Here is a 27795-nt window from a genome sequence, read left to right on the forward strand (position 1 = left end):
CCCCTCCGTGCGCCGCTCTCTCGGTGCCGGTCCGGCCACTGGGAGGCCGCGCATGCGTCCGAGCTGTACAGCCGACTCTTGGTGGTCGGGGGGCAGCACCAAGCGTGCCACTGGGCATGCGCGGCGCCCCATTCACTATCTGGTTCTAAGCGCTCATCACGGTGATGAGCAGTGACCGGTCTCAGCCCGGTTTGTTCCACGCAGACCCAGAATCGGGGTGGTTTGCGGTATTTTTGGGCGGTGGCTCCCACTGTGTGTGCATAGCCCCTTCAAAAGAGATTAGATGGAGGGCAAGATTTTAAATCCTTTATATAAAGAGGTGTTCCTTGCATTTTAAAAACATTATATAGTGTAGACATTTACAATTACATATCCATTTACACACAGATATTTAGGGAGAATATATATTATCTGTTTACACTTCTATAGACTATCTGTTTATACATATCTATTCCAATTTATATATTAACACTTATTATATAGAACATCTAAATAACGGCCTGTTTAAATATTTCGAAACTTTAGTATCTTCTTAAAAATAAATCTTTTAAAAATCTTTTTATATTCTAAAATTCTTTATGTAAGACAAACACAGAATGGTTGGAGATACAGGTTTTTATTTTGAACTCTTCTATACATAAATATTATGTATCAATATATATAAAAATTAGAGATTTTTCTCTATTTCAATGCCTCATGCATATAGTTACAGGTTTTCACGTTTTTTAATCCCCAAATGATTTGTCAGACATTTTGGGGCTGTGACCCACCTCTTTTGGGGCAACCCCCACATGACACACACACCCCCCTCATCCCCCACTCACCTGCTCCTCCACCACATACATCATCGACCCCCTCCCCCCCACGGTGACCTTGGACTGCCCCAAATGACATCATCACTCACACAGACACACACACACCACTTTTTATCCCCCCCCAAAAAAGGCACAAAGCCATCGCACCCAGGGCTGACCCCTTCCCCTTGGGGCGCTCAACCACCTGCAGGCAAACCTGGGCAGGGGGATCTATTGAGCATCATGAGACGCATACAATGAGACACCTGAAAAACAAAAATCCCCAATTATATGTCAGCATATTAACAAATAGCACAGAAGAAAGTAGAGGAATTCTGGTAGAATAAGGGATAGGATAGTAGTTGAACTAGAGAAGGATTCTAGGTAAACAGAGCAGCTAGACATACAACACGTGCTTTATAAGCCAAAGTGATTTGAACACTTAATCAGTATTAAACCTAAATGAATTTTGAACACTGTCAGCATAAAAGTAAATGCTCTTGCAGGTGTTGGAAAATGTCTCATCCCTTCCTTACAGCACTGTGCCACTAAACTGCTGTGCACAAATTGCACACTTTGGCTGCAACTGATGGAGAACCCTACCCTGTGCATTTAAATGATGTACTGTGGCTTTACCTATTTATTATGGGATACACACCTGTAGAAGAAAGAAACACTTTCATTTCCACAGCTGGAGGCCAGCCTGAGCATCATCTGCCCTTCTGGTGTTGGGATGTTCATATTCACTCCTGCTTCCAGCAGCAGGTGCGCGATGGTGTCTTGGCTGATGTAGGAGGCATACATCAGTGGAGTCCAGCCACTGCGTTGAACTTCTAATGCAAGGAAGCAAGCGCTCAGTTTGCATTATGCTGGGGCACTGAACAGAGTACAGATGTCCTCGGGAGGCTGGGGACCAAATGGAGGCACCTTTGATGGCAGAGAGGACAGTAAGAGTGCTTTGAGGTGCAAACAAGCCTGCGGACAAGTTTATGAGGGAACGAGAGGATCAAATGTTTATTCATAAGCTTCACTTGTCCAAGCAGCATACCTGGCTCTCTAGAGCTGAGTGTACATCAGAGATCCCCAGCAAGCCACACAGGAACTACTCTCTAAAGAGTGTACATGAAGCATCCAGGTTGAGCACCCTTCCTCCAACCTTCAGCACTTCTCCACCATAATTAACAGCTGCAGCAGCTCCCACTGAAACCCATTCACCTACCAAGCACAGCTGCACTCACCTGCAGCTCCCCTCTCTCCTTTCTCGCTACTGATAGCAATGAGATCACATAGCAAGTTACATACTATTACCTTAGAACATCTGAAAGAAAAAGAGTCAATTTGCTACTCAGGAAGATGAACCCCCACAGGGGCATGGAGGTGGCCGCCAGCAAACACGCATCTTCTAAGTAAAAACATAAAAAAATAAGAGCATTTGCAAAGAATTTCTATCAGGTGGTGTCACAAATGTACATTTTTGGATCCCACCAACTATGCCAACCTTTCGCAAAAAAAAGATTATGGATCCTACATGACTTTGAGGTAGCAGAAATTTATTAACACAGAATCAGGTTGCATGATTTTTTAACAATACTTAATCATCAGCCAATTATCAGAGGGATTCAATAAAATTTGCTAGAATGAACACAGCAACCTAGTTAAAGATTTAAAAGTGGCAAGGTTCACACGAAACTTACGACAGTTTCCTAAATTAAATTGCACGGACACAAGCACACATAGATATAGAGGTTGACCTATGAAATCAAGATGTGTCTCTTTCTGCAAATAGTAGTAAATTACTGGTACCAAACAATCTTTGAACCTCAAGAAATCTAATTGTAGTGAATTACTCACTCTTCTCCTTCATCGCCATTTGTCAGCAGACGATTGAATCCTTCTCCTTTGTCGGCACCTGTTAGTGGATGATCTGCGAAATCCTCATGAAATCTACCCTGAGAGGTGTCCCACCTCAAGGGGAGAGAGTGCGTCACAGCCTGCTGCGATCCCAGAGAGCTCAAGGGGTCTCACTTAGGATTGTTATTTATAGTATCGAGAGATGATTGACTTTGGTAAGTGTTTTTCTATTTTGGCCACAATTCTTGTCAGGTAATTCTGGTACCTTCCAGAGCAGGCTACAATCCAGACAGCAGGAGTTTCAGGTACAGTTAGGGAGTGCCTAATCATCCCAACTCACTGCATTTGTAACCACAACAAGAAAGTACCAGTTTGTCCCACCTCAATGCACTTGTAACCAAGACAAGAATGCAATGTTGGCTAGTCCTGACATCGCAACGAGGCACAGGGGGCCTGCACCACCACAGGCAGAAATTCAGAATATAGACCTACTTTTTTTGCCATGCATTTGAAAAAAAATTACCTTGTTTATCACAGGAAATACCAACAGAAGGCTCTAAACCACTGCCTAACCACCTGATTTCTACCGGAAAATTTTTCTCTTGCTTTCTCTACGAAAGCACACTACTTTTCTTAAGAAGGTATCAAAGATGGGACCCATCAGCAGTACTGGGGGAACAAGTTGGGTTAAAACACCTAGCTATTCAGGAGATACCAAAAGGAATGAGGAAAGGGGAATATGATGAAAGACAGACACCTTAGAAAGGGACCACACAACTGTTACAGGCATCAGCTGTAGAAAGGGTGTCGTGAAAAGTCATTATCTTCCCATATGAAGCCCTCAGGGGTGTTATAAATGTAATGTATTGGGTCCTATAAAAGAACATGCATTAAAAAAAAAGAGACACCTGCCTGGAGATCATCTCTGCCGGGACTCGAACCCGGAACCTCTGGATTAGAAGTCCAGCGCGCTCGTCCATTGCGCCACAGAGACCTCACCATGAATGCAACATCGGCACCAGAACTAAAAAAATCCCACACCTCCTGCATCACTGGAGGGGTCTCTACACCCCACTCACAGCATGGTGCTGAGGCAGTGCAAAAACCCGGTGCCTAGATTGATTTCCCTTGCAAAACAACATCCCTAGGCATCCCCTTTTTCCACAGGGACAGGCAGTAATTCTGGGTATGATCCATATCTCACTCAGCAGCAGGGATGCGGCAAAAACCTGGATGCAGGCTTGTATCTTCTTCTCTGGCAACCTTTCCACAGTATCTCTAGCTCAAGTGAGGGCAGAGCTAAATCCTGGAGTAGAGTTAATTGCTGCATCTCCCTCAGCACCACTGCAGCATCCTCATTGCAGGAGCCAAGAGAGATAAAGATGAAAGAGGATTTAGCTCACAACTAACAATGATGAAGAAAAGCTCTGTTTGTCATGATGAAAAATGCAGAAACCTGTGGTTTGAGCAGAGAAATAAAAAAGCAGCTATTATGTTTTTATTTTAAGGAAGCTGTCGATCAAGGGTTTAATGTTTCTCTACGTGCATCTTCCATTGGAAAAAAAAAATAAGATTACATCAAACTAACAGGAAATATCCTTTTACATCTGCTGAGCTATTGAACAACTGATCAAACTCTGTGACATGATTCCGTGCTGTGAACAAACACATTTTGCATTTCTAAACCACATGAATTTTAAAGTATCATTTACTCCCAAACATGCTCTTAATTAGGGACAAACACGAAAGACGAGACACTAACTGCAATATGACTTGCTCTGAAGAATGAACGCTACCCAAGACCATAAGCTTTTACCTCAGGGTTGACGTGACCTGAAGACTGAACCCAAGCCAGCTCTTACCAGTGGAGAACACACCATACCAATAATAAAACAATAGATTTACCCTTCAATGGAACCAGGCGTATAACCACAGCCAGAACGGCAACTGACCAGATTCTAGGATAAACCCCACCACCACCTGTACAGGACATCGGCTTAGACCAATGAAGATCATCACAACACTGACCATACGTTTGCAACCACCTGCATGGAACAAGCCCATACAGGTCCTGCATGGGACAAGTACACAGCAATTACGTAAGCAACAGTAACCAATTAGCCCACCCCTTAACATGGAAACGTGCCTGGTCTATAGAACTGTGTTGTCAAATATATAATCCCTGCTTTCCCCTGTATCCGTGTCCTCCGTGCACTAGGCTGGGGCATGCTATGCACATAGCTAAAATATAAAAGAATAAATTCCTTTGGTAATTCTATGTAAACCGCAAATCTAACACCCTTTGCCTACAGAGAGCACTGATTTGAAAGTTGTGGACCAAAGCATCCCCCTTTAACCTGTTTTCCAGATGGAACAGAGCGAGTTGGCTAAGACCAGACACTGGAAATTCAGAGCATTACCTGGGTCTCCCTTGTCACATCACCACCCAGAGCAGCATATCCCTGATAGGGATCTTGAGCGAGCAGTCAGCAGCAAGCACCTAGGGGATGCTTGGACTATCGGAGGTGTCCAGCTTGGGTGGACTTACCCAAGATGCTGAGAGCACGTCCTCAGCTGGGATCCTCAAAATGGCTGCAGAAGCGAGGGACAGCCCAGGCCGGGTGTCCAAGACCCAGCTCAGGGCACTGCAGGGGAAACACTGTCCCCTATCCGGCACACCCAGAAGGGCTGAGCTCCAGCCTAGCAGCACCTGGTCAGCTGTCAGCTTTGCTGCCATCTAAGCAGGGGCTGGAGACCATGCATAAGCCCCTTGGTCATCCACACCGCCAGCTCTTCAGGGACAACTAATGACAATGAGATCTGTTTGGCATCCCACACCTGCTGGCTTGACATAACTGTGGAACACGTAATTTTGGCTCTCACGTGGGCACCAGGAATGAAGCCAACACTGTACTCAGAAGTGAAGCCACCTGCAAAGCAGTAAACACCTTGTACAGAGCTCAACAGCCATTGAAGACGCGACCCCACATCAGCAGATGCAGAAAAAGTCTCTGGGCAGAAAAAAAACATTCCTCCCAACTGTGCAGCTGGTGGTACTACAGCTCTACAAACAGAGGAGATGGGACCTTCCAGACCCCAGGTCTTGAAACCTCTTCCACAAAAACCAAGGATACCCCCCCCCCACACACACACACACACACACTTTCCTACACGGACTTTTCAAAACGTAATATTACACTATTAGCAATATCAACAACATGCTACTCGGGCACATGCTTAATCAGGGACGATGCTGTGACCCTAGTGTTCTTCAGCCTGTATACAAACAGATGCATCACAGGGGATCCAAACTAGCAGAGACCATGGAAACACACCTTTAGAAACACTCACACAGCCTGCCAGAAAGCAGGTTAGGTACACTCCCACTGTTACCCATCAAGAAATGCCACCTTCCATACACATATACATGCAATTATGGACACCTAACCAAATTTCATATGCAGATTTCATCAGCAAGATGGTGTTTTCAAGAAATCTCTGCCCCACTCTACAGCAACAATACTTTGATTTGAAGCATCCAGAAGGCAAAACCAGTCCCCCTTTCTTTACTCTTCATGGAAAACTGGTATTAGCTATCTGTGCATTCTGCTAGCATTGTGAGACCCAAAAAGTTTTCAGGTGTGATGGAGTTTGGTGTCTCCAGCAGGACAGCACCATTCATGATGCATATAATCAGGGCAGACTTTAGGGTCAAGGGACTGGAATGTCTCCTTTCTTCCAAGGAGAAGAAACTAATTCTAACAAAGTACCATATTATTTTAACTTTAAAAAAATAGTATTTTACCCCTAAGATTACTAACGTAGCTGCAAATTGCCATCCTCCTCCAGTGCTATGGTTGACGTATTGCAGTGAAGGCACAGTGCCTCAGTTTACCATGGATACCTGGCTGTGTGAGGACAGCATGGGCACAACCTGCCCGATTTCTCTAGGAGCACCGTGTCACCCCCGGCCTCTCCCACAGCAGGGCATGGCGCTGACACCCACCCAGCGCCTCCCAGCTCCAGAGAGCGCAGCGGCGTGCCCGCTGCTCACCCCGGCTCTGCCGAGCCCCTTTCACCCTCAGCCTCTTTCTAATCTCAATGTTACGGGTTTTGCCTTTTTTCTCTAAAAGCAAAACAAAAAAAACCCCAACACTCACAGGATTTGCCTGGTAACCCAAATCCTGTCTATCGCTTACGCTGGTCACTCAGCCCGACCTATTGACGTATTCACCTCTGCAGGCACTGCAACCACCTCTGCTGCTCCCAGCTCTTGCTTTCAGCTCTCCTTTCCTTCCAGCAACTTGCCGTTTTCTTGCCGTCGGTGTCCCCTCCGCGCCCGCCCGGGACACCGTTCCGGCCCGGCCGCCTCCCGAACCATCCCCACCGGCTTCTCCCGCCGCACCGGGGCAGGCCGCGCTCGCCCCGGCAGGCCGAGGCTCCCTACCGGCAGGGCGGCCCGCGGCGGGGGCTCTCCGGGCGCTTTCCCGCCCGCCCAGCCCCACACAAGGCCCCACGCTTTCCCGCCGTGCGCCCGCGGCTCCGGCCCCCGGCCTCTCCCCTCTCTCTCCAACTTTCCCCACCTCTGTCCCCCCGCTCGGGCCTCTCCTCCTCGGCTTCCTCCCTCCTTTCCGGCGCTTCCCCCTTCCCGGCGCCTTTGTCCCCTCTCGGCCTGCCCTTTCCGCCCGGGGCGGCCCGGCGGCCGGAGTTTCCATGGGAATGGGGGCGGCGGCGGGAAGAGCCCCGAGGGAAAGGGAGAAGGAAGGGAAGGGCCCAGGAGGCCGCGCCGTTGCGGGGCAGGTCGCACCCCGTTCCCGCGGCTGCCGGCCAGGGTCGGCCTCGCCGGGGCAGTTTACTCACTGGGACCTCTTTGCTGGGGTTTGGGTTGTTTGGGGTTCTTTGTCACTTTTCCCTTCCAGTGGAGAAAAGACATAACAAGCAAAAAGTAGTGGTGGTTTTGGCAGCTGATGGTTGGACTCGGTGGTCCCTTCCAACCTTGGTGACTCTATGAAAAACACACTGCAAAAAGCCCTCGGTCTTGGCGTGGCTGCGAGGACTGCACCTGCGGTTGGAGGCTGAGAGGAGCCCCGGGCTGCTGCAATGGAACCAGCAGAGCTGTTCTACACCATGCGGGGAAACCTGCCATGGGATCTGCAGAATGCGGTTTGCCCTGCAGATGCGCAACAGACAGCTGGAATCAATGCTGGGGCATAACAAGGAGCAAAATGCATTAGTGACACCCTCTGTTACAGCCATGAGCTGGGGTTTTGCTTGAATTTATGGTTCTTGTATTGTTCTCTTCCCCCAACCTCCTGGCATAAAAGAATAAAAAATAAGAGGTGTCTAACACAAAGGGAAGGTAAAAGCGGGTGTCCCTAAGGAGGTTTAGTCAGACAGCAGGAGCAAACTGCCTCTGGAGATCCAGTTCACGGCTGTCACCCAGCACCACTGAGCTGGACCAAAGCAGAAAGGACCAAGTGGCCACGTCTCCTCTTCACAGCCCTGATCCCTCTCAGCGTTACAGCTCTCTCAAATCTGTCTGCAAACAGTTCCTCTGCCTCCACAGCTGTAACTCTGGGAGTCCTGCTTTTCCACCTCCTCCTCCTCCTCACAGAAAAGTTCCTTTATTTAGAGGCCAACATAGAATTTAAATGTATAGCCACATCCCTACCCAGATGGAACAAGATAGTTACAGAAAAGGCTTCTAGTTCCAATAGAAATGAGAAAGAGAAAATTTTTAAATTAACCAGAAAGGTGCACCTGTTTCTGCTCCACATGATGGACTTACACCAGAGGATGGCAAAGATGAAGAAACGTGTTGGTTTGCTTTTTTTCCTCACAGCACAAACAAAGAGGGTGTCAAAGATGCTCCTAAGGCCAAACAGGTTTTTGTCAGCACATCCAGATCAATCACATCCGAGAGATAATAAATAAATGGCCAACAGAACATCAAGAGGATTCAAGTTTCACTGATTACTGGGACATTGAAAAGCAAAGAGGAAAGCTTATATGAAGCCAGTATTTCTGGAGACTTAACAGGATTCTCAGTCACAAGCCCATCCATATCACACCTCTCACATGCAAATTAACTGTATTATCTCTAACTGGGAAAAATTTTTATTGGGTTGTGAGTTTGTTTATAAATGTGATTAACTCCGGATTTTCCCCTCTCTCCCTTACATCCTACTTATGTCAGCTGCATTTCGTCCTTGCCTCTAACAGCCTTGTTCTCTGCCCCATTCCTTTAGTTCTGCGCTCACATGCACCCTCTTCTCACAGGGAGGCACCGATATGGGAGGGGAATCCAAATTACACCCTGCAAGGCTGCATGTCAGTTACAAGCAAGGCTTTTAATCTGGAAATGCACAACATGTATATCAAGACACTAGACTACATCAAAACGGGGTAAAAATGAAACAAGGAGTAATTATAAGTAGAAGATCATTGATTTAACACTTAATTCTAGTAATATGTCACAGTGGTTACTTTTAAACTTTTAGGATTTAACTTTATCAATCATGCTAACATATAACCCAACTAACCACTTACAAAGCTTGTAGAGGGCATGAAGGCTGACAGGTGGGGGGCAGGGGAGAGGATGGACCCCTTGAGGGGTCACTGTATGTATTGGTAAACTCAAACCAGTTTGTTTCAATATGGGTAAATACAACGATTGGTGCGCGAGGTCAGAGCAAGGCACACTCAGCCCCGTGTCTCACTGCCACCAGCAGCTGTTGAAAAAAGGCAATAAATCCCAGTAAGTACGGGGTGCCATTTCTCTGACCGTTTTTTAGGGATCTTCTGAGTCAGGAGGTACATTTTAGCATTTTCTTCCTTTAATGTTCCCAGTTACTCAAGGGAACATTTATCACTCAATGTAGCAAGGACTTGTACGGTCCTGCGCAGCTGCCCTGATGCCTTGTCTTCTCCCTTCCACTCCCATTTCCTCCCATCCTAGAGTCTCACCTCACTTCCCTAGGGCTTAGCCTTCCAATGGCTCATGTCACCCACAGCCGGGGCACTCTGTCCTGCCTCTATCACCTGCTCACAGGTGACTCCTACCAGCACTTTCACAGCAGTATGGAAAGACAGCATCTGTGGATTGGAAAAAGCTCTTTATCAACTGAGTCAACCCAGCTGCAGCAGTGCCTCGCTACATCAGTCAACAGTAGTTAAAAGCCAGGCAAGGAGCAGCTGCTTTGGGCTACGTGATCTCCAGACCAACACAGGCTACTCAGTGATGCTAAGAAAGGCCTGACAGCTAGGAGATGCATCTTAAGGGGAAGGACAGGACCAAAACCTCAGTGGCTCATCCCTTCCTGTTCCTGGGAGAGGTGCCTACCTGCTGTTTCCCTGAGGAGCATCTGCAGCTCAGCATCTTCCCAGGCCTGATAGCTCACTTTGAGCGTGGCTGTTGCGGTAACAGGAACAGTGTGAAAAATTCCTCCTCCCTCCGCATGAACTGAATGCGTCTGTTAAGTCCCCAGTCGCACTGTGGCCAGGTCCCAGGAGACCAATGTCTCCACGTGGCAATGTTTCTATTTCCAAGTACTAGGAAAGCAAACTGTTGGGGGTGCAAGTATAGCAGCTGCCTTCAGTCATCCCTCTGCCAAAAAGGATTCAGATGGTGGCCAGCAGATTTCTGAGGATGGAGAAAGCAACAAGGGAGACACATTGGTGGTAGTTGTGGCAACACACTTCAAACTCTTCACATGGGTTTCACCTGTGAAACTCCTTACTGCAGGACAGCAGTGGGCCCAAAGATCTTTGGGAGGTTGAAACAGGCCCTGGACATTTATCTGGGTAGCAGACATAGGCACAATCCTACTGATGCGGAATAGGAACAGCAGGATTGCTTTCTCCTCTCACCTAGAGAGGAAAAAGTTGCCTACTTGGAAGCTGGGATCTCAGAACTGGTGAATGAAATTACTCTGGAGGACACCAACTTCAGGAGAAAGGTGATGTATTGTAATACTGAGGCTAAAGAGACTGAAAAGGGTGTGCTCACACCTACTCTAAAAGCTCTTGTGGCTGGTTTGCAGAACCAGAGGGTGCTGCCTGCTGATGCACTGCCAGGACTCATGGGTAGACAAGAGGCCACAAGAGTCTGCATGGCTGCTGCGTGTCCCCTTTGCCAGGTCCCCATTTTACTGGGACTCTGTGCTTCCTGCTGCTGGTGGGAAGGATCTCTGTAGATGATGCTATGTGAGAAGAGGCTGAACTGCTCTTTTACATCCCCTTTACCTTTCCTGGTTCACCCACGCCATGCTGGAGCAAGAGCCTTTCAAGGTTCACAACCGAACCTCCTGTTCAGGGCTGTACTTCCACCAGTACTAGATCATACTGTGGGATGCCCTGACCATGAAGAGCTTTATGGCGAGTCTTAGTCACATTTATTTCCTCTCTAAGATCCTCTTATGCTGTGCTTTAGTTGTTCAGTTTGCATGTACACCCACTTGGTGCCACTGTTACTCCATGTTTCTCCTCGGTAGCAAAGCAGCAGGTGTAAGAGCCTGTAGTAGAGCAGAAAAAAAAATGTCCAGGGCAAGCCAAACAGAAGGAAGTTTGGGAAAATAAACAGGGTTTTTACAAGACACATAAAGACAGTTACCACAAAGTTTTCCTACAGCAAGACCGTTGCTTCATGCAACAGAGAGGTAGAGGGGCACTGGTCCTACAGCTAACCTACCTGGCCATGGGAGCTCAAGCACTACAACAACATTAGATGTAACTACTCCATCAGCAGTTTTAGGGTATCCTCAGAGTGCTTGGACACCCTGGAGACAGGCAACTGGGGGCTGAGCAAGAAATTCACACTCTGAGGTAGCTCAGGCGCAGACTCGGTGCCCCTGGCTGAGCTGAAATGGCACTCCTGGGCCCATGGGCGGATGGTTTGGGGTGAGGCTGGTCAGAGTCGTTAAGGCATATTAGTGCCTTCAAGGCCAATGCCATTACGGTGGGATAAAAAGCAGGCTCAATTGGCACCTCCTGCACCTTTCATCTAAGCTAAGCACGATATGAGTACTCACAAAGTAGCGTGCTACCAACTTTTGCCTTCACATATGCAGACCAAGGACATCAATTGGGCCATTCCTTCAATCAAAATGAATGGATTGTCCCCAAACCTTGTTGGAGAGGTCCCCTCTGATCTGTTCAAAATGGTGCCTGTTAAAGAAAGGGGACTGAGCAGGACTTTGGGCTCTGGAACTGGTACTTTGGAGGGGATGTCCTGGTAGATTTAGGACCAAAAGGATAAGGCTTACCTCCTTAGCCAGGGGCAAGCTAGATCAGGCAGCTGAAGGAGTCCAGAAATAGTTCAGCATAGGTAAAGGTGCTTCCTGTCTGCATTGGCCAACACTGCAGTAAGGTGGGGGTTTCGCAGACAGAGAGCATCTCCGAAATCCTTTTCCTGGCAGTTTATGGAAGATCTTCAAGTGCACAGAGACAGTCCTGCAGGGTCTTGGAGGACACGCATCCATCTGATCCTTTGCTCTCTACTGTCCCTTGTATTCCCCAAGTCCAACATGAGCAACCGAGGCGAACGTGAGTGTCTTAGGAATTGTTGTCTCTTGATAGAGGTGAAGGTCTGTGTCCCACATTGTGCCAGGGGTGAGACTGAGTATGTATTGCTAAGAGGCATGTAGATAAACAGTACCAAAAGCCTCGTGCTGTTCCTCTCCCCAGCTGATCAGGATGAGAGCCTATTAGTGGAAAATGCATATACACATAAACAAGTAGATCCCTTCGGTAACTTACAGCATAAATAAAGCCTAAAAGAAGTTTGCGCGTATAGTATGTCAACATAGTGCCCTTTATCAGACAAATTAGCACCATTTCATAACAGCAAGTGAAGCTGAGCTTGCAATCATATCATTGTTATAATTATATACTTAATATTAGCAGATGCTTTTTGGCATCTTGCCTAGTTAATGTTACAATTGAACAAATAGAAACACCATAATGGGATGAATAAATATAAGCAATGTCTCTAGCTGCATGAAGTAAGAAGGATGAAGCAGTTCACTTCTTTGTTGGTAAGGTCTCAGCGGCAGTCCCAGGTCCAGGCTTGACTCCACAGCTGGAACTGGCATGGGCCAGTGCAATCGGGCACCTACAAGCACAGACAGGAATAAGTCCGAATCCTCACAGGGCCTTGTCCTCATCAGCAGCTTTTAACAGACTAGACTATTACTTGCCAACCCCAGTTTGGTGGAAAGTGGAATGATCCCCCCACAGCCCTCCCAGACTGCAGCCTGGGCGTCACAGGATTCCCATTTTGCTGTGAATTTAAGAGGACATTATACTCCTTCTTCCTAAATATGTGGCTTCAACCCGTCTAAGATTTTCTAGATCTTTAACAACAGTTTTAGCATCTGCAACCAGTGAGATATGCAATGCCACTGCAAGGATTCCTTTTCTTTTTGATATATATATGTCTGCGTATAAAACCATTCACCTTGATAGCTCTGCTTGGCTGTATAGCTTTTCATTGATACCTGAGCTTCCTAAATGGCAACCAATATTTCATAGCTTATTAATAGCTACTGCTGCCAATTTCTCCTTTTCCCATTTTGAAGAATACATGAATTTTCCATCACTTGCAAGCCTATTGTATGGTTTGTGACTGCAGTTCTCCTGGACCACACTCATAAAATGTTGTGGCAATTTGCATCATCTCTGCACAGCTTATAAATCTGGTTTTAATTGTTATGAGCTGTCTCTATCTCTGCGAGTTACAGCGATCCATGAAAGATCAGGACAAGCAAGGCGTTGACCGCCCAGCAAGGAGTCAGCCACACATGCTGAGCGTGCAGTACATCCAACCCAACTAAGGGCTGCACCAATAAAAGATCTACAAGCTAGGTTAGGACAAAGCTAGTGCATTTATTAATCGTGATTTCTAAAGGCACTGCAAGCAATTGCAACCTGCTGACCTCAAAGGTCTGTGCCAACCTAATACATGCTCCTTGTCTGCAAACTCAAGGAGTTTGGGGAAAGATTGGGGGAAGGCATGCTCTGGATGTGATAATCAAGCCCTGGTGACAGCTCAATTTATCACTGGGCAAGTTTCAGCATTTTGACTCAGGAGAACATTCCCCGTTGTCATTGCTTGCTTTTTACTCCCAATGAAAAATCTCCGATGAGATTCCCAGCGACGGCTCTCTTTGCATTCCGGGCGCACACTCAGCTAGCCAAGCAAGTCTGTAAATAATTGAGTGCCCGTCATTCCCTTTGCAATCCTCACCAGCACCAGCTTAGTTTGCTCTCAACAGCAAATATTTAGTGAGGTAATCAATCCAAAAAATCTTAATTTGGATAAGAAAATTAAATGCTTTTCCCAGATCTTGTATCTGATTATCTCTGCCATCCATTCTGCCTTTCTTAGACAGCCTTTCTCAGGGTAGGTGCTGTACCAGGAGATAATTATGGAGGATCATAGAAGCAGCTCAATTAGCTGCAGCTAATGCTTCTTATTAGCATTTTGCTGGAGCTTGTAGAGTTTTTCAGCTGAAACAGATAAACAAGCTCAAACATTCACATACGAAAGCTCAGACAAAAACAGAAACAAAGGAACAGGGAGAATGTCAGGAAAACCACAGAAGAGCATGTGAGCAGCAGGGGCTGGCTGCAAACATGGGCAGTATCATCACACAGCTCTCAGGGCATAATGCAACGTCTGGACTTTGGGAGCTTCCGCATCTGGACAGGAGCGCATTTGGGTCACAGACCACAGCTGGAGCTTGCTGTCATAAGGGAGCAAGTCCTAATGCCACATCAGATGTCCAACAGGATATAAGACATACTCAGAGGACCTAGGGGGAACCCAGGTCTGTGGTGCATCTATGTTCAGACACCCAAACTGATCCCTTGCTGATCTGTACAAGGCTAGCACCTCTTTTGGGAACATGAACTCAGAAGAGGATGCTCCATTTGCTCCCCCACCCATGGTGTTGAGTCCTTGGTCACCACAGACTCCACATCAAATAATTAATTTCATAAACTTGTCAGCCTTTGCCTTCACATCAGCCACATTTCCTATGCCCACTCTGCAGGCTTCACAGCATCCTGCTTTTGATACTGGAAAAGTTTATTCAGTTTTCACTGCACATGAACACTGACTGCTTTGTAATATGTCCACATTTGGGAGAGTTGTCCTCTGGTTTAAGCACCTTCCTCTGGTGTTTCCCAACCCAACTTCTTTTTAGGAAGCAATTGGATACTGTTATACCCTGCAGTTTTTGAGTTCGAACACACCAAATACTTATATTCCTTTTTTTCTGGGACTAGCTGTCATACTCCCTGCACATTAGGCCCTGCAGGTCCTTCTTGTCTGTGCTAATTGCTGTGGTCATTTTATACTTAGACTCTCCTGGAACACATACTCAGCTTCCTTCCTTTCTTCATCTTCTTCCTCATCCAAATTATCTTCCAGTCAGTTCCTCCTCTCCTTTCTTTCCTTCTTAAAGGGCCTTTTCTTACTCCCTTCAAGAAATAGTGTTTAAACGAACCTTATGAAATAAGCCACCTGTTTTCTGACTTTGAAAGTGGAAAGTGAACAGTTATTAACCACCTTACAAACATCTGAGGAGAAATCATGTACAGCAGGGGAGCAGTGTTCTCAGACAAGCATATTGGGCCTTCTGTTCACCTCAGAAGAGCATCTCCTATGACAATAACTCGTTTTCATGCAGGGCATAGACCAGCTTAACCTCAGTGACTTTGACGGACCATTGTCCTCATCATTCTTTGGTTCCACTTCCAGAGCCTCATACCTATTTTACAAGGGCACCTGCGAAGACGGTCACAGAGGACACGTGCCAGCTGCGCTGGGCAGGAACTTGCTGCCATTCCCCCCTATCCCTTAACTCACCACATTGTGCCAGCTGGAGAGAGGACAGGGAATCCTCCGTATCATGCGTCCTGTCTGCCTGACATGCCTGTCCCAGGCAACAGAGGGTGCGGTTCCAGGGCTCAACCTCCTTCTCAGACTCCCAGATACGCCTCGACCTACTCACCTCCTCCCAGAGCTCTGCCATTAAATGGAGGAGTTCCCCCACCTAGGCACATGTCCCCAGGTGTGCTCCATGCGGCCACCTGCTACGGGCGTAGGAGTAGGGCACAGTGTGGAGCCTGAGGCCTGGGTAGCAGCATGGTCCCTCCAGAGCTCTGTCTGCAAAGCTGCGTCAGTCATAGACATAGTCTTCTGCCAGACAGGGGACATTGCTCCCTGATTAAGCCAACGGAGCTACAGGAGTCCCCCAAGTACAGCATGCTGGAGCGCTCCACTGCAGATTATGGCGGCACCAGAGCTGCTCACCTCGGCGGCCAAGCGGACATCTGAAATTGCTAATGCAGCAGTGGGAAGGGACAACATCCCTCAAAGAGAAATATAGGTTGTCACAGCGGTGCAGATTCCTCAGAGCAGGATCACAGGCAGACACTGCATTTAATAGAAAGCAGCCATGTTTCCTGTGCGTGGAGAGATCTGCATTTAGACATCTCCACTTGCAAGCAGAGTCCCAGCCCATAGGACAGACCTATGAACTCTCCCCATCATCAGGACAGTGCGTTACAAAGATGGACAAGTCTGAAACCTGTTCCCCAGCAAGGCTGTAGCCGCTGGTTCACAGCTCTGACCGGGGCATCAGCCCGTTGCAAAGGTGCAGCTCTCTGCCAGCATCCGAATCTTTCACTGACTGTGCCCTCAGCTTCTGTATTCGCCTTCCAGGCTGCCTTGGCTGCCTTCCTTTCTGTGCCATCCTCTGACAGGTTGCTTGCTACATTTCTAATAGCCTGGGGACAGTATCCAACAAGGCTCTTTCAAGTTCATTGCTATATTCTTCTATAGTGTTGCCTTTCCAACAATGGCATTTCAAGGCTGACACTATTCTGCACTGACAGCGCAGAGGAGGAGAGGCAGCCCTTGCAAGTCCCTGGCCACTAATGATGAGAGGAACATGGGATCACGAGATGTTTGTTGTTTAAACAGCAGTGCCCTGACTTCTGAGGGTGGGCTTATTCTGCAAACCAAAGCTTTCCAGCCTTACATGTCCCCAGCCTTTCCATCTCCAAGATTCAGTGAATTATCCAGTGTTAGAAAGGAGGCAACTTCATAGCTTTTTACTTCAAGCTCCTCTCTAAATCTTTTTTTTCTTTTTTCTTTTTTTTTTTTTCTTTTTTTTCCTCCCCTATTTATCATTAGCAGAAAGTCCCAATAAGAGTATTGTACTGGAAGTTGTAAATTTTGGAAAGTTTTAGAATTCACTGGAGATTGACAGTGTGTTCACAGGGAGCAGCAGCATGGTTTGGGCTAGCCTTGACCAAACTCCAAAGGAAAAGAGTCATTCCACACTGCAGCAGGAAAGCAACCTCTGGGCTGAGACTGCAGCGTTTCTATCAACATCTGCTATTGGTGGCTGATCACAAGGGCATCACCATATTTCTGTCCTCAGTCACACTGGTTTTGGTGCTGATTAGAAGAACCAGATCTTTTTGTGGCACCTTGAGGCCAGATATCAAAGGGCAGAAAGAGAAGCCTGCTGCCCAGTAGGGTGGGGTGCATGCAGCTCACCCAGTGTCTTTGTCATTCCCTTTGGCACATTCTGGTTTTATTGATCTGATCCTCTCTGTGCTACATTTGTCATAATTTCTGGTGCATGCAGAGCTGAGGTTTGTTGTCCTGAAGCAGCAGGGCTTGGCCATTTCAGAGCAAAGGCAATGCTCCACCTCTGAGGTGGAGCTGGAGATCATCCCTTCCCAGGCTCGACTTCACTCATGACTTCTCTATCTCCTCCCCAAAAGCAGTACAGAGGGATGGGGAATGGGGAGGTTCATAACGCATTGTCTCTGCTGCTCCTCCTCCTCTCATGCTTCCCCTGGGTGGGGATCCCACCGACAGGAGACAGTCCTTCACAAACTTCTCCAATGTGGGTCCTTTCCATGGGGTGCAGATCATCAAGAACAGACTGCTCCAGCGTGGATGCCCCATGGGGCCACAGGTCCTGCCACAAAGACCTGCTCCAGCGTGAGCTCCTCTCCACGCAGCTGGAGGTCCTGGCAGGAGCCTGCTCCAGCGCAAGCTCTCCATGGGGTCACAGCCTCCTTCAGCATCCACCTGCTCCAGTGTGGGGTCCTCCATGGGCTGCAGGTGGTTATCTGCTCCCCCATGGACCTCCATGGGCTGCAGGGGGACAGCCTGCCTCACCATGGTCCTCACCACAGGCTGCAGGGGAATCTCTGCTCCAGCGCCTGAAGTACCTCCTCCCCTCCTTCTCCACTGACTTTGGTGTCTGCAAGGCTGTTTCTCCCACATATTCTCACTTCTCTCTTCTGGCTGCTGTTGCACAGCAAGTTCCCCCCCCCCCTTCTTAAATATGTTATCACAGATGTGCTACCAACATCGCTGATGGGCTCAGCTTTGGCTAGCGGTGGGTCCATTTTGGAGCTGGCTATAAACGACTCTGTCCAACATTGGGGCAGCTTCTGGCATCTTCTCACAGAAGCCACCCCTGCAGCTCCCTCACTACCAAAACCTTGCCACATAAAGCCAATACACGGGCTTATTAATCACTCCATATATTTATATGGCTTGTTTTATACTTGTGGCCAGACCATATGATCTTGTGTTTAATACCTGATGTCTCTGCAGACACTCAGCTCATCTCCAGTGCTGGAGGGCAGTAATTTGGCTCTGACAACAGGGTCATTTTCCTGCATTTGTCCACCTTCCCCTGGAGTTTCTCATTCTGCTGCCAGAGTCCAGATACCACAGGTGCAGCAGTGTCTGTCAGTGCCTAGAAAAATCCTCCTGTTTTTCCTAAAGACCTTTTGGAGAGCATCAGTCTCCCAGCTGTTCACAACCTAGCATTTAATACAAGTTGAATATCCTCAGGATGTGTCATTGCAATGTCCCTTACTACTGGAATCACCAAAGCAATAGAAAGTCCCTTGAACAGAGGTGTGACGCGACAGGTTTGAACTGATAAGCGATTGCTTTCTTCTTCTCTTGCAGTTGGAGGAGATTGTCACCTAAGGAACATGATAGCAAGGCAGGGCTGATAACAGCACAAGCTGGTTGAGGATTCAGGCAGGCAGCCCCTGAAGACCAGGGTGGGATGTCCAGACAGAAACATGCTTCAGTTTCTCTTCTCAGACTGAGACATCCCAGATAAAACCCTTATCTGGCCTTTTCTCAAATCAATGTGATGCTTCAGTCTCATGCTCAGAGCACAGCAGGGGTAGGCATCTAGGGAACAGCTTTATCACATCATTTGCTACAACCAGAGGAAGCTGGACTTTTCCACCCAAAGGTGAGCTTGGTAGGTGCAGTCATGTCCCAGCTGCACGTTGTCACTGCCAGGTTTTAGCTTTGTTGTGTGCCACTGCACCAGGTAAGCTGAGGATGTCAGCACAGCCAGCCTGGGGACACCTGCAAGGGGGATGCATTGAGGTGAAGGTAAAAGTGCCCCAGGCAGCCTCTTCCGGCTGCTGTGGGGTCTGGTGGAGCCCTCAAACATTACACTGCGATTTTTCCCTCTCTACCCAGAGACCCGAAAGCGTATTTACAAATGGTCCGGTGCCTTTTCTGCCTGCCTCTGGACAGGGGAGGGCAGCAAAACGCTCCTTCTGAAGGAAGGGAAAGCAGGTAGGAAGAAGAGCGCGAGGTCTCAATTCGGGGATGTTTTGCTGTTTGCTGTGAAAAATTTAAGCCAGAATCAATTTCTGTTGCTCTTACAAGAAGGGCTTACTGCAACCAAAATGTCTGTAGTACAGCCCCAATCAGTGAATCTGCTCCAATCAGATACTCACAAAAGTTGGGCCTTTTAAGAGATGTGATACAGATGATGCTCATGTTTTGGGTGCCAGAGGGAGTCCACAGCTCCGGCCTGGCAAATGCCAGTCCCTTACTTCAAGGGCAGCTTGTGCCTCCATATCCACTAGTAAATTAAGAGGTGTCAGATGTTCCTTGGCACGACGGCTCTGTCATCCTCAGTACATCAGCTGAACAGTTTCCAGCATGTTTTTGGCCAGGCAGGGCATGCCATGCAAGCCAGCTCTCTCTCACATAATTCCCAGGCACAGGGGAGGGACTGCTCCCAAGAGGCTCTGGTTGAGGATATCCTACTTGGAAGACAGTTTAGTGGCATAGATACAAACCCCTACCATTACAGATTAGCCTCCATACCTGAGAGTGGTCCCAGGCATGTTTAATTTTCTAATACAGATGTGCTAATCCCACTGCATCCCAGTGCCCATTCTCAGGAGCACTGTGATTCCCAGGGTGCATAGAGCCAATTTCAGATCCTCAACGCCTCTTGCTACCCCTTCTGCAGGGATGCAGAAGCTCTGCTGAGCCCTCATCACTAGGCCTGTCAAGCCCACTGGTGAGAATCATCTATCCAAATTTAGACAACCGTGAAGTAGACGTCTCCAATGAGCTCATCAGTTTTTGGTCCCTTTATAGCCAGTGGCAAGAAACAGGGATGACTCACAGAGCAGTAGACACCTGTCCCGGCATGAGCTGACTCACCTTCAGGAGGTGCCCCTTGCTTTCCACCACCCTGCAACGCTCAGACACCAATCTCCAAGTTTTGGATGCTGAAATGCAAGCAGATATATCCCATTCCCTAGAGCAACATGTCCCAGGATTGCTGACTGCTCACGCCTACAGACACCCCATTGACCCCACAACCAGGGCTTAAGTTGCTCTCCATGACCAGCTCTGAGGAGCTTCCCCAATCACACACCCTGTATTCATGCACAAGCCTCATTTTCTCAAGACAGGCTAAACACTAAGGAGAAAATATAACAACCAGAAAGATAAACCAAAAGTACTACAAAACCTTTCTTAGTTGGTGCAGCTGAAAATAGAGTTGCTTGCACACACAGGCTGTTCGTGCTTTAAAAAAAAAAATCTTAACTGCCTTGAATGTATTTGTATTTATAGCTGAGAAAACACTGCTTCCCTTGCCGAAAGCCTGTGTAAATGCAACCATTTGCTCAGTGTGTGTGATGGAGAAGCGTGAACCCACCAGGTGGCTGCAGCGTTGCCAGCATGTAGAGTTCATTCAACCCTCCACATTCCTCCTGGGATTTCTGCAAGCAGGCAAGATGCAGTGCTGAGCAGCAGCAAAGGCAGGCGGGATGTATCCAACCCAACAGGGGACAGTGCTCAAAACAGAGAAGAGCTCAGGGGTGGACTTTCAAATCCAGGGAAAAGCCAGCCTGAGGCACAGAGGTGATTGGAAACATTCATGAGGCCAGATCTCCTCTGGTTTTAGGCTGCAGTCAAGCTGATGACGGCAGCTGATCTCTGGATCCGTATCATCCTGCCAGCACAAAGAGGCCAGATTTTAAGATCTGCAGACAAAAATTACAGTTAGAGCTGAGACCATGCTCATCCAAGTGCTGTGGTGTTTGTAGGTAAGTGCTAGCTCTTTCAGCGTTATTGCTGTTGTTATTTTATCAGCTTGCTGCAATCTGCTTTTTTTTTTTTTTTTTTCTATATTCGACTGTTTATAATTAGCCTGCTGGGTTTGCTATTCTCTCAATTTCTTTATCTGTTTCCTGACAGTTTTGGAGATGACTCCATTTTAAATATATACTGTGCTTTAAGAAAGGAAATTCTTCTCCAGCTCTCTTTGAAGCTCAGCACTCTGGGGAGAGTGCCAGTAGACAGGCTTTCGGCTCAAAGAATATGTGTAATAAGGGACAATTAGGTGGCAGCAAACATTTAATTATCAAATGTACTGGTGCTGCTTCTTACACTGCCTGAAGTTAAGCAGGTGCCTTATACACAGGCTCCTTCAAGTATCAAATGTGAAAAATGTTTCAGAGCAAACCCAAATGAGCTGATGAATACATTTAGGTTATAAATTAGGCAGAGGTTTCTAGCAAAAGCCCGGAACAGGCTTCACATTGCATTAGCATCTGCAGGGGACAGCTTCACAGGTTAACACAGGAGATTGCACACCCTGTCCTGTAGTAGAGAGGACCAGCTCCTGCCTGTACCATGTTTGGGAAATGCCTGGTCAGATGCCACTGACCTCGAGATACCAGGGTTCTGCTCGTACCAGTGGGGTCGCCCAAACCCACTTCACTTCAAGGGGTGTCTTACCTTGTCCTGGTCATTGGTGCCACTCGCTGTCTCTCACTGGGCAGTGGAAAACACACCAATTCTGGAGACCCCTAAACTTGTCTCAGCTGTGAAGAGCCACAGGCTGTCTCATCAGCCTTTACTGACGAAGGGACATGCTCCCTTTGGCTTGGTGTGCAGGGTGGAATCAAACCTGGTGGAGAAGCTCTGAGCTTCCCTGCAGTCCTCTCAAAGCCAGTGGGAAAGCAGGATTGTTTAGGTGCCATTCAACTGCTGGACATTCCCCTGAACTGTCTGACTTTCTCCACTGATGGGAGAAATCCCGGCACCTGGATGGCGAGAAGACAGCCTTCGCCATCATGTGCCACAGATCCACCCCATGTTTTTCAGAGACAAGGCTGAGATTGCTCCCAGGGACAAGCCAAGGATGAAAACTGATTTATTCCAGGAAAACAACGACATGTTCCTGGATACAAAGCAGGAAGCAGATTTATAAAACTCCTTGCAGCTCCATTACAGGCCAAGTCTTATACATGTCGCTACCAGAAAAAGGGGTCAGGCAGACCCCTTGCAGAGGGACCACAGCACCACCTTGTCCTTGTCCCTCACCAGCCTGCTGACAGAACAGCTTCTGAGCCTGCAATGCTGAAGGCAAGCAGGATTCTTTCTGAAAGCTTTACCAAGTGCTAGGCAGGAATCTTCGGCCAAAAAAAAGGGGGCTTCTCCCATTCTCCACCATGCGTTCCCCCACTCAGCTCTGTTACTCCAGACTCTACCGGGAATGACCATCTGCACTTGGGCCAGTCCAGCTTTGTGAAACATTTGAAAGAAAAAAAAGCATTGATTTAAACAGACTGAGAGCTGTTAAGGTTAATTCTTAAAACAATTTCCCATACATTCTGTAGTTCATCTGGGAACTTCTGTTCTTGCATCTTGCAAGGAACAGCACATCCCCTGGACAATGCCTGTCCAGGCATTGCACTTGCACACCCAGCCTCATAAACCTACACTGTCTCCCAGCACTTCATACATTAGGAGCTCTGTGTCCCTTTCTGCACTTTCTTTTTTCCAGTCTCAGGATGGAGACATATTTCTCGTGCTCCAGCTCAAGCCAACAGTCTTCTCAGTCCTTGCAAAACAGTCCCCGTGCCTGGGAACCCAGCTATTTTGACCTGTCCACTTTCTCTGATTCTGTATAAAACCTGGCCTGAGTGCCCCACGGGTGGCATGTGACAGGAGGGAGGGTGTCAGGGACTGTCTGGTGTGTGCTGCCTCCCCGGAGCTCTCCTGCTGCTCTGTTTCATAGATGTCAAAGCTGGAGGCCTCTTTCCAACATTAGGTCTCCTGCACACTGTGAGCCAGCAAATCGAATCACGTCCAGATCTTGTGTCATGTGGAGGCAGAGTGTTTTGTTTGGGTTTTTTTCGTTAAGTTCCAACTTGGGCTTTAAAAATCCCACCATGGTGAGGCATGCTTCTCTTCACCCACCTCCTAGGAACAAAACAAACACAAGCCACTGTCTCACAGATGGTCTCAAATCTTGCTTTACAGACCCAGGTCCAAGTTGTCTGAGGCATTAAGGACAAAATGGGCTCCCGTTCCTGTGATGCTCCGATTGGTGCAGCATGCACAGCAAGGTCTCTCCTCTGCCTGCTTTCTGCTGGTTCAGATACATACAGTTCCCAGAGAGCAAAATCCATTGGAGGCAGCGCACAAGGGACACTTGCTCGTGGCTGAAGAGTGCAGCTAAAGAGAGCGTTAGTTCCACTTACAGGATGAAATTGGCAGGAGAGCAACTGAATTTTCCGCCCAGCTCTAAAGTGCTCTCAAAGCTATCTAATTTATCACTGCGGCAGCAGCAGCAGCCATTCAAATGCTCTCCCAGCTCCCTGGCTTTGCAATCAGGTGATAAGATGACTTCATGTTAGCAGATAGATGCAAGTTCTTTGTCTGTCTCCAGTTCTCGGGTCCTCACCAGATCTTGCGGATGCACTTGGCCTTTTCAGCCCTCTGCTGCGCTGCTGCACCATGGGTGGCTCTGACAGGCGTAGACTCTGGGCTTCATGGTTCAAACCACCATGCCTGCTTAGAGGAGGCTTCCGTCTGCCCGGGGTGTGTGGCTGTGGGTTTGGTCTTCAAGGAGCAAACAGCACTGGGCTGTGCTTCTTTTCCTGTGCCCTGGTGAGAGAGAAGCAGAGAGGAGCAAGGGATCTGCCTCTTTCCTTGAAGCAAGGAAGAGTCATATGGAGAGTCCCTGTCTCAGTCCCCAAAAGCAGACAAATCTCATACTAGGAGAGATGAGTCTGTCCAGGATGTGCCATATGCTACACAGCATACAGGAGAGCAGAGACTTTAGGGCCTCTGGGAAGGAGGAGGGGCACGTCAGGTTGGAAGAGAGGATGTAGAAGCATACGATAGGGAGCGTGGGGAGACAAGGACTGGGTGAGGAAGAAGGAGGAGCATTTGAACGCTGAAGGTTGGGCTTTTTTTGTGAACAGTGCATGGACCAAACATCCCAGTCTGTGTCCCTAGGACTCTGCTGTCATTGCTCGCATGCCCTTCAGTGGGAGCAACTGTTCACTAACTCTAGCTTGGAGTGGGATTTAGCTTGTATAATGTACAGTTATCAGGTTCAGCTGATCACATGGATGTGTCTGACTGCAAGTGACATGGTGTGCCAGGTCCCATTGACTGACATCCAGCATCCTTGGATATACCTTCATTTAGATAGGCAGAGCTAGACTCAGTTGCTGAGATGTCAGCAGCTGCCTCACTCCGAATGCCTAAGTGTGCCTAAGATATCCCCACCACGGCAGCAGCTTGGGGTCTGAGATGAACAGTTCTCTCTGCTTCTACCAGACTCCTGCTATTCAATTTACCCTGCAAGCTCAGAAGGAACATGCAGACTATAGACAGCACAGGATAGTCCCTTCCACACTCACAGGGGCCATCGGCAAAATGTACCCACCACGTCCACATAACCTCAGCGGTCTCTGAGGTGAGGATGTGCTGGAAATACAGTTTATAACTCGCAGCTTTCATCTTGAGTTTTCACCCATATTTCTGCTTACATCTTTTGTGAAGGCAAATAAATGCCAAAAAAACCCCAGAGAGACGGGTGAGCATTTGGGAGCAGAAACCACCAACGTATCAATGTCTGTCTTAGGAAAGAGGCGACTGGAAGAGATTCAAAGGGTTGATGAGATGCATGCAGACCAAGGGACACACGGCTCTGACTGGGGTCCACAGTACCTCATCAACCCTCACCATCCACTGAGCAACCTCCAACACACACAGACATTTTTTTATCCAGAAGTAAGCCTGTGATTGAAATAACAGCATCCCTGCAGCTCAAGTGGCAAGTGGCTTTTCCCGAGCATTGAGCTCAGAAAAAGTGTGAGACACAGAGACTACATCCCTCTGGAGAAGGCTTGAGAAGAACCAATCAGTGCTTCTGCCAGAAGTTACAGCACAGATGAAGCTCCAGCACAGCCATGCCGCTCACACACAGACCACTGAAAACCAGAGTTTAATGCTTGGCTCATACCCCCTGTGCAGAACTCAAGACTGAATGCTGTAAGCCATCACTATCTTCCTAAATAGCAGGTAGGACATGTGGTTACCAGCGTGGGGCTCACAAAACCTAACATCAATTGTCAACAGAGCAGATGTGCACATCTGGCCTGGCTGCTGGGGTCCCTTCATTGTACTGCACTTCACCTCGGGATGGCAGGATTCAACCCCCCTGCGCATCTCTGTTGACTGTCACAGATGTGCAGGGCACAAATGGGGATTCCTCTTCAGTGGACGACTACGAGTGGCAACATAAACCCACTCTCTCTGCATGCTCTATCACCTTGAGCTGTCCACACAACACCTGCATCTATGCAAAGATAAGTCTAACTCGATCATCAGCCACAGCTTTAGTGTAATTATGAGCTGTTTAAGCCTCATGTTCAGACTTCAGTAATGGCTTTTGAGGGAACTAACAGTATACAACAACATGACTAATGAGGCACTGTACTCAGCGTATGCAAAGGACCTCATTTTGGGTAGCTACCTACAGCACCTTCTGACAATGAGAACCTGTGCGACTGGGTATCTTCTACTAAGAGGACAATAAGTCTCTTATTTGTGTACCACAAATTTTAATTTAGCCTACCTCAGAAGAGACCCAAGGGAAGGAGAACATTTTGCTGCCTTCAGAAAACCAAGAAGTACCCTTTTGCACTGGTATGAGACATAAGCTTGGTGTGTGGGCAGCTCTGCTTTTACCAAAGGCCAGGCATGCTGATAAAACACCTGAGAATCGTCCCTGCGCTTGGAGAGAAATGTCTTTTAGAGCAGTTTCTGACATGCATGTAACTCCCTCAAACGGCATCTTGTGCCCTCTGGACACACGGGCCAAAACTCCCAGTCTAATTTCTCCTCTGACAAGAAATAGATAGAGAGGGAGACGCTGCTGTGATAAATCACCATTTCAGTGAGATCTCTGTCACTGCCACACATGATGTCCTCATAAGCAAACTCAAGGAACAAGATCCAGCCAAAGGCAACACCATTTTACGAGGTCTTCTGGACGCTCGTAACAAGGTTAACCTGTCAGGCTAAGTTCAGTGGTATCAGCTCTGCTCTTCTGTTAAAATCTGTGACATGAACTGCAGCTGCTCCACAAAGATTAACAGAAATCTAAGAAATATGGCATCTCCCTCAGGAATGCAAGAAATAGCTCTGCTGCAAGACACCAGGAAAATATCCAGAGACAATGACCAGAAGCTTCTAATTATCCTAGTCTATAATAATTAATCAAAATAAGGAAGTACAAATGCAATATGAAAATGAAGGGATGTATTGAGGGGGATTTACCAGGGCACCTTCCCCAGCTGCAGACAAGGACAACAGGGGAAAGCCTTCTCCCAGCTGGACCATGCCTGGGAAGGGAGTGGGAAAGGAGTCCAGCCTCCAGGGGGAGGGGGGCAGGGGTGGACCAGGCTGGTGTTACTCACTCATGACTCAGCCACACTGACAACACAAAAAACCACCCCAAAAACAACCTTAAAAACCCCCACATGGCAAAAGCGGTGAGTCAAAGAAAAAGGGGGAGTTGTGGGGGTTTTGTTTGGAGAATTGAGGAGACAGTTTCAGGGGATTGAAAACCCCCCTGAAGAAGATGAGAAGCTTGAATTTGTTTAGATGTCAGCTCCAGAGCAGGGCTGGAGAAATGGCCATAGAGCTGTATTTCTATGACTTGAAGTAATTAAAACCCAACAAGGAAGTGCCAGTGCAAAGGCAGCTTCCCTGTTTCAGAGCCCTGCAGCAGACAGAGACCCCACGTGCCTTCTGAAGGACACAAGCACCATATTGACATTGCACAGCCATGGCACGGGGTGTTTCCACCTGACACAAGGAAACCGGAGGAGCAGACACATAGCAATGATAAAAGGAGCATGCTACCATCACTAACGCCCCCATGTGAGGCCAGCTCAAAGTTACGGTGCATGATTCAAATAAGTAACTGTGACACCACAGGAGAATGCTGGAAAGTGGAGAAGACAGTCAGGCAGGACCACTTTCATAGAATCATAGAATGGTTAGAGTTGGAATGGACCTTAAAGATCATCTAGTTCCAACCCCCCTGCTATGGGCAAGGACACCTCCCACTCGACCTCTTCAAAGCCCCATCCAACCTTGAACACCTCCACGGATGGGCATCCACAACAACCTGTTCCAGTGTCTCACCACCATAAGAGTCGAGAATTTCTCCCTCATATCTCATCTCAATCTCCCCTCTTTCAGTGTAAAATCGTTCCCCCTCATCCCATTGTTCCCCTCCCTGATCAAGAGCCCCTCCCCAGCTCTCCTGTAGCCCCTTTAGGGACTGGAAGGGGCTCTAAGGTCTCCACAGAGCCTTCTTTTCTCCAGGCTCAACACCCCCAACTCTCCCAGCCTGTTTTCACAGCAGAGGGGCTCCAGCCCTCCCAGCATCTCCGTGGCCTCCTCTGACCCTGCTCCAACAAACAGGTCCATGTCTTTCCTATGTTGGGGGCTCTGTTT

General features: G+C 48.0%; 1 protein-coding gene and 1 non-coding gene across 2 annotated transcripts in view; one reads left to right on the forward strand and one right to left on the reverse strand.

Annotated features, from left to right (window-relative positions):
* The window catches only part of CADM3 (cell adhesion molecule 3), a gene marked incomplete at its 5' end in the record, with an annotated part of 115654 nt that overhangs the window by 7968 nt on the left and 79891 nt on the right, over positions 1-27795 (forward strand). The gene's annotated exons all lie outside the window — the stretch shown is intronic.
* On the reverse strand, positions 3566-3639 carry TRNAR-UCU. The gene has a single exon. It is a non-coding gene; the product is annotated as a tRNA-Arg (tRNA).

The sequence above is a fragment of the Charadrius vociferus genome, unplaced genomic scaffold, assembly GCF_000708025.1.
Source record: "Charadrius vociferus isolate BGI_N301 unplaced genomic scaffold, ASM70802v2 scaffold1863, whole genome shotgun sequence".
Taxonomy (NCBI): Eukaryota; Metazoa; Chordata; class Aves; order Charadriiformes; family Charadriidae; genus Charadrius; species Charadrius vociferus.